This window comes from Pseudonaja textilis, chromosome 1, assembly GCF_049901715.1.
Source record: "Pseudonaja textilis isolate UNSWEBS1 chromosome 1, rPseTex1.2, whole genome shotgun sequence".
Lineage (NCBI taxonomy): Eukaryota > Metazoa > Chordata > Lepidosauria > Squamata > Elapidae > Pseudonaja > Pseudonaja textilis.
This window is the reverse complement of record NC_141990.1, coordinates 159,892,141-159,898,277: the sequence shown is the minus strand read 5'-3', so window position 1 is coordinate 159,898,277 and position 6,137 is coordinate 159,892,141. Positions and strand designations below refer to the sequence as shown.

The 6,137-nt window shown below is 39.0% G+C and overlaps 1 long non-coding RNA gene across 1 annotated transcript; it reads right to left on the bottom strand.

Annotated features, from left to right (window-relative positions):
* Positions 1 to 1,629: 1,629 nt before the first annotated feature.
* On the bottom strand, positions 1,630 to 5,737 carry LOC148127892 (uncharacterized). The gene is made up of 2 exons (XR_015741187.1): positions 5,573 to 5,737; positions 1,630 to 3,949 (listed from the first exon to the last, which is right to left on the bottom strand). It is a non-coding gene; the product is annotated as an uncharacterized LOC148127892 (long non-coding RNA).
* Between the last annotated feature and the right edge of the window lie 400 nt (positions 5,738 to 6,137).

Genomic DNA, 6,137 nt, shown 5'->3' with positions numbered 1-6,137 from the left:
CTAACTGAGGAATTCTGGGAGTTGAAGTCCACAAATCTTAAAGTTGCCAAGTTTGGAGAGCCCTGTTCTAGTCCAAGCCCAGGACTCTGTATACAATTTCTGACATGGCTGTCCAAACTCTTCTTGAAAACCTCCAGCAATGGGGCACTCAACTTCAGGAGGCATGCTGTTCTACTGATTAATTGTTCTTCCTGTAAGGAAATTTGTCCTTAGTTCTAGGTTGGATCTTCTTGAATGAGCTTAAGTAGACCACCACTTAAGATTGAGCCAGCAGTGTGTTGCAGCTACCAAAAAAAGCCAACACAGTCATAGGCTGCATCAATACAGGGATAGCATCCTGATCATGAGGAGTGATAATACCACTTTATACTGCACCAGTGAGGCTACATTTGGAACACTGCATCCAGTACTGGTCACCATGATACAAAAAGATGCTGAGGTCGTAGAAAAGAGTGCAGAGAAGAACAACAAAGATGATAAGGGGTCTGGAGGGTAAATCATACGATGAATGGCTAAGGAAACTAGCCATGTTTAGTCTAATGAAGAGAAGGCTCAGGGGAGACATGACAGCAGTCTTTCAATATTTGAAGGGCTATCACAGGGAAGAGGTGCATCAATTTATTCTCCATAACACTTGAGGGCAGGACAAGAAGCAATGGGTGGAAGCTTGTCAGAGGGTGATTCAACTAGGAACTGAGGAAATTTCCTGACAGTGAGAACTATTAGTCAATGGAACAGCTTGCCTCCCAGAATTGGGTGATGGGATCTCCATTACTGGGGGGGTTTTAAGACAAGATTGGACTGTCATTTGTTTGGGATGGTATAAGGACTCCTGGCTTGGGCAGAGGGCTGGATTAGAAGACCTCTAAGATCCCTTTCATCCCTATGATTCTATGCATCCTTGATTACACATGTAAAGACTGCCTGCTCAACCTGTGCCCTTGGACACCCCTGAAATCTTTGGTGATATCAGCAATAAAATTTAGAGACAGAGGAATTGTTCCAGTGGTGGGATTCAATTTTTTTTTTTACTACCAGTTCTGTGGGTGTGGTTTGGTGGGTATGGCAGGGGAAGGACACTGTAAAATCTTCAGTCAGAGGTGGCATTTGCCAGTTTTCTGAACTACTCAAAATTTCCGCTACCAGTTCTCCAGAACTGGTCAGAACCTGCTGAATACCACCTCCATCCCTTAAATTAACAATATTACCTGAATGGGAGTCAACTGTTCTAAGGAAGCAAAGTTCTATATTACATTGTGTGCATAGTAAAGAAGCCTAAAGAAGGAAGGCAGACTCTTTTTTATCTATCTATCTATCTATCTATCTATCTATCTATCTATCTATCTATCTATCTATCATCGATCATCTATCTATCATGCCAATTGCTTTGCTTATTCTTTGCCTGAAAACTTCAATTCAGCTTAACCTTTATGGAGATTTTTGAGGTTCTTAACTGCTATTGTGACCGTTCCAACATGTCCTCAGAATGTCCTGTTTCACTGTGTCAATGGAGGCATTTTCCCGAAGTCAAAAGCATGGAATTACCTCGTTCATCAAACCAAAACCATGGTTAAAGCAAATATACATACACGCCCAAACAAAAATAGACAGACACGGGTCCCTTTATCATATATTGCAAAAAGTGTTTTACTTTTTTACTTCCTCAGTAATGTAGATGGAGAAACAATACTAATTTGTATCGCAGATTTCAAATTTAATTGCAGCAAGATTTCCTTTGAATCAATCCCAAGCAAAGTATCCCCCTCTTTCCCTTGAAGCACTAAAATCTCTCTCCTTATGATTTAACGGGGACAAGACACATCAGTTAGTATCATAAATATTAAGATGAGTTTAATAGTTTAATTTTGATTTAAATCTCAATTCATATAGTTTCATTGTTAATTCATTTAATTAGTCTGAGGTTTTCTTTTGCAGTTTTCTTTTGTAGGTTTCATTAATAATCCGCTGAGTATAGGGAACAAGGAATGACAATATAAGTTTACTTATTATCACTGGCACTGCTTTCTCTCCCTACTTATAGGCCATATCAAAGGGTCTTCCTGCTAGTTTCCATCAATTTCTTCCACCTGTGATTTTACTCTTCATTTCCACAGACTTTATTGGCACTTTGAAATGTTTTTATTTTCATTATTCTAAGCACTTGGTTGTTAAGGCCATCTCTTTACATAGGAGATAAGAAAGCCTCCTCCAGGTACCTCCTTTCATTTTCCCACTCCCAGCAGGTGTAGGGAAGGGCACATGGAGATAAGCCATACACTGGCTCACTGTGTACTGTGTTGATTATATCACTGGGTGTCACTCTGCTTCCACAATTTTAACAAGAGACAGTGTTTCATCTTGTGAGCTGGACTTGCATATGGTTGTTATGGAAACATCCAGGTAAAATACAGATAGGTATGAGTGCTGGAATAATTTTTAAACTATATTTGTTCGTTCTTGCATCAATCTCTGCTTGGGGTTGACATTTTATAGTACAGATTCGGTCAGGTCAGCTTCAGAGTTGACACAGAGGTCAACCTTCCCTAACCAAGTGTCTTATATTGATTGTATGCCACGCTGTGTCAACTCTGATATATTTTCTCCATGACAATCTATCCCAAATCTGGTCTTTCCAATCTTCCAGTGGTGCACCCATCAATAGTGGAACTGAACGCAATTGCTTTACTGCTGATCCTTCTCTTTCCTTCCCTTTCCCAGCATCAGAGCCTTCTCCAGAGAATTGCCTTTGCATAAGGTGTCTGAAGTAGATAATTTGAACCTGATCATTTGTGCCTTGGGTGACATCTCTGCATTGATTTTCTTCATTGATCCCTTTGTTTGTTTTCTTGGCTGTCTACGCATTCTCAGGAATTTCAATGCCAAAAATGGAAATTATCACTATTCTTTCTAGTCTGCTTCTTCAAAGTCCAACTTTTGCTTTCATAGAGTGTCACAGGGAATGCCATGGCTTGTACACTTCTGATCTTTGTAGGTATAAACACAGTAAGAGATTAGAATGGCTTTTCCAGGCCTTCATGGCTATTCTATCAAGTGCTACTTTGTGATATATTTCTTGACTGGTGGTTCCTTTATGTGTATGTGTGTTCCATAAATGTATAAGGCCCCATCTAACAAAATTAAATTCAATGTAGAAAAAAGTAAGGTTTTACACTGAGAGCAAGAAAAATCAAATGTGTAAGTACAGATTAGGTGAAATGTAGCTCAATAGCATTAACCGTGAGAGGGATCATGGAGTCCTAGTGGACAATCACATAAATGAGTGCCAGCAACGTATGGCTACAACCCAAAAACTCAATGCAATCCTAGGCTGCATTAACAAAGGCATAGAATCAAGGTCACCTGATGTATTAGTACCACTTTATAAAGCCTTAGTAAGACCACATTTTGAATACTGCATCCAATTTTGCTCACCATATTATAAAAAGATGTTGAGAGTCTGGAAAGAATCCAGAGAAGAGCAACAAAGTTGATTAGGAGGCTAAAACTTATGAATAATAGTTGCAAGTATTGGGTATGCCTAGTCTAGTGAAAAGAAGGACTAAGAGTGATATGATAGCAGTGTTTCAATATTTGAGGGACTACCACAAAGAATATGGGATCAATCTATTTCCCAAAGCACCAGAAGGCAAGATAAGAAACAATGGATGAAAACCTATCAAGGAGAGAAGCAACCCAGAGCTAAGGAGAAATTTCATAACAGTGAAAACAATTAACTAGGTACAGCTTGCCTCCAGAAAGTATGTGTACTCCATCACAGGAGGTTTTTAAGAAGAGACTGGACAGCCACTTGTCTGTAATGATAAAGGGTCTTCTGCTTGAGCCAGGGGTTTAGATTAGAAGATCTTCAAGGTTTCCTCCAACTCTGTTATTCTCTCTGTGTGTATATCCAGTGATCTTCAACAGTTCGTATGACTAGAAGACTGCATGACTGGAGAGGAAAAAATATATAAAAATCTTGATGTGAGCCTATTCCAGAGAAAACAGTTCCTTACCATCCACTATATACCACCCACTTCATGCCTTAATGGAGATAGTTGTGTCCATCTCCAAACAAACACAGAAAAGGGAAAACTAAAGTTTGATATAACTGAGTCCTGATTTTTCCAAAAGTTACAAACCCTAATAATCACTGCTTACCAGAGTATATTTCAAATACATGTTAATTGCAATAACTGCAACAAGATTGTAAACAGGAAGCTAAGAAATAGCTGCTACCTAAAGCCACACTATGTGGTTTCAGGAAAGGTTTCAGCCAGAAATTTTCAAAACTGTAGTTTAGTGTCAGACAGCCCAATTCTACTGATGTTTTGTCAGAAGTGAATCCTGCTGATTTTCAAAAACATACTTATAAAAACATGAGCTGTTTTTAAAGGGCAGAGGTGACTATCAGTAGTTGAGAGACCCTAATAATGTATACGTGGCTTTCCCCAAAGCATTCAGATGGCTGAGATTAGTGATAGGTAGTCAGGTAAAAAGAATGATCAAAGATTGAGCCCCTGACAATATGCAAGAAACAGACAACACACAACTAATTTATATCTTATCAGTTTCATATGCTGTATGTAAAAGTATCCCCACAGGATAGAAAAGGCAGGGGGGTTTCTTGTCCTGAAAACAGCAAGTCTACATGTCTTGCAGTATTTTCCACCCTGTTGCCTTTTACTTTTTTTGTGATGGTTTGTACACATAAACCTCTACTCTCTTCCTTGATAACCTTATTGGTGGCTAGTCTGCTGAGAGGATGCTTAAGAAACTCTATGTGACTTTGCCTTGATTTGCTAATATAAGAGGGTCAGAGATAAATTCTGGCAGGCTTTTGAGATTGTTATTACACCGTGGCTTATATCAAAGGCTGGAATCTGCGTAGTTGGATTGCAAAACACAGCTTGAATATTTGCAATCATAACAAGGTTATAACACCCGATTATTGACTTTTCTATTGTGTTTACATCTAGCATTAGCCTCCTGTTGCATGAACGGGAAAATAAAAACCCTTGTTACATCATTCAGAGTCGCTTTTATGAGGATTGGTGGCTATATAAATCTGATTAATAAAAATTCTTATATCTATTTTGATAATCCTTATTTCAAGTAAAACAGGAATTTTCATAAACATGTCAATTGATTTTCTTAAAAACATAGCTCATATACAATGGAGAACATATAAAGACAATACATACGAGCCAAAACAGCCGTATTTGAGTGTGTATTGTTCCTTGTACATGCAAAAGCAGAACCATCCCTATCAGCTGTTTTATAAAGCAGATGAACACAGCTTGTTTTAAAGGCAGAGAGACTAGATAAATGCTTTGGAATTGTACAGAGAAAAAAAAAACATTTCCTGTTCCATCCTCTGTCTGACCCATCCTTCAGTCATGCTTTTTCCCAATGCATCTTCATTTTTATTTTGCTTTTCGTATGTTGAGCATTTCTGCTCTAGCTGATGAGTGTATCCTTCTACAGAAAAGAAACTGAAGGTTATTGGCAAGGAGGATGTTTTCTGGGATGGTTCTTTTGTCTAAGAGCTTTGTTTTGCAGTTGTGATACATACCGGTACTTCTACTAGGAGTTGCAACCTCAGTGCTGACTGCATAATGGAAGAAGGCTGATCTGTTTTTGGAATAGACTTGATAGCAGGTCTGAATATGAAATCCCAGGAGGTTGCAGAAATGACAGTGAGCAATGTTACAAGACTGCCTGGCATGTCTGGGTGAAGCGGCTGTTGTTTCCCAGTTATGCCACAACTGCCCTCACTACTTCCCTTCCCCCAAAGGCCTGACCTACATTTGATGCTCTGAATTTCTTTCTTTTTTTTCAGGACCAACTAAAGCCTCAATACAGGCTTTCAAATAAAATAGAACCTCTGGAAAATGATGCTTTCCTCACTCTCTTCTATAAAAGGCCTCATTTGACAAAAAACATAATAAACCAATGTCTAATTACAGAAGCTGTGGTGTCCCAGCATTATCTTTTCAGATCGACCAGTGTTACAATGTCTTTATTTCTGTCAGGATTTGCAGTAAATTTGGGGCAATTCCTGAGATGGGATGGTGGGGGGAGGGGAATCAGTCACCATTAGCCTGCTTGGCCCTTGCTCACGTGCTTTAGCACTATGC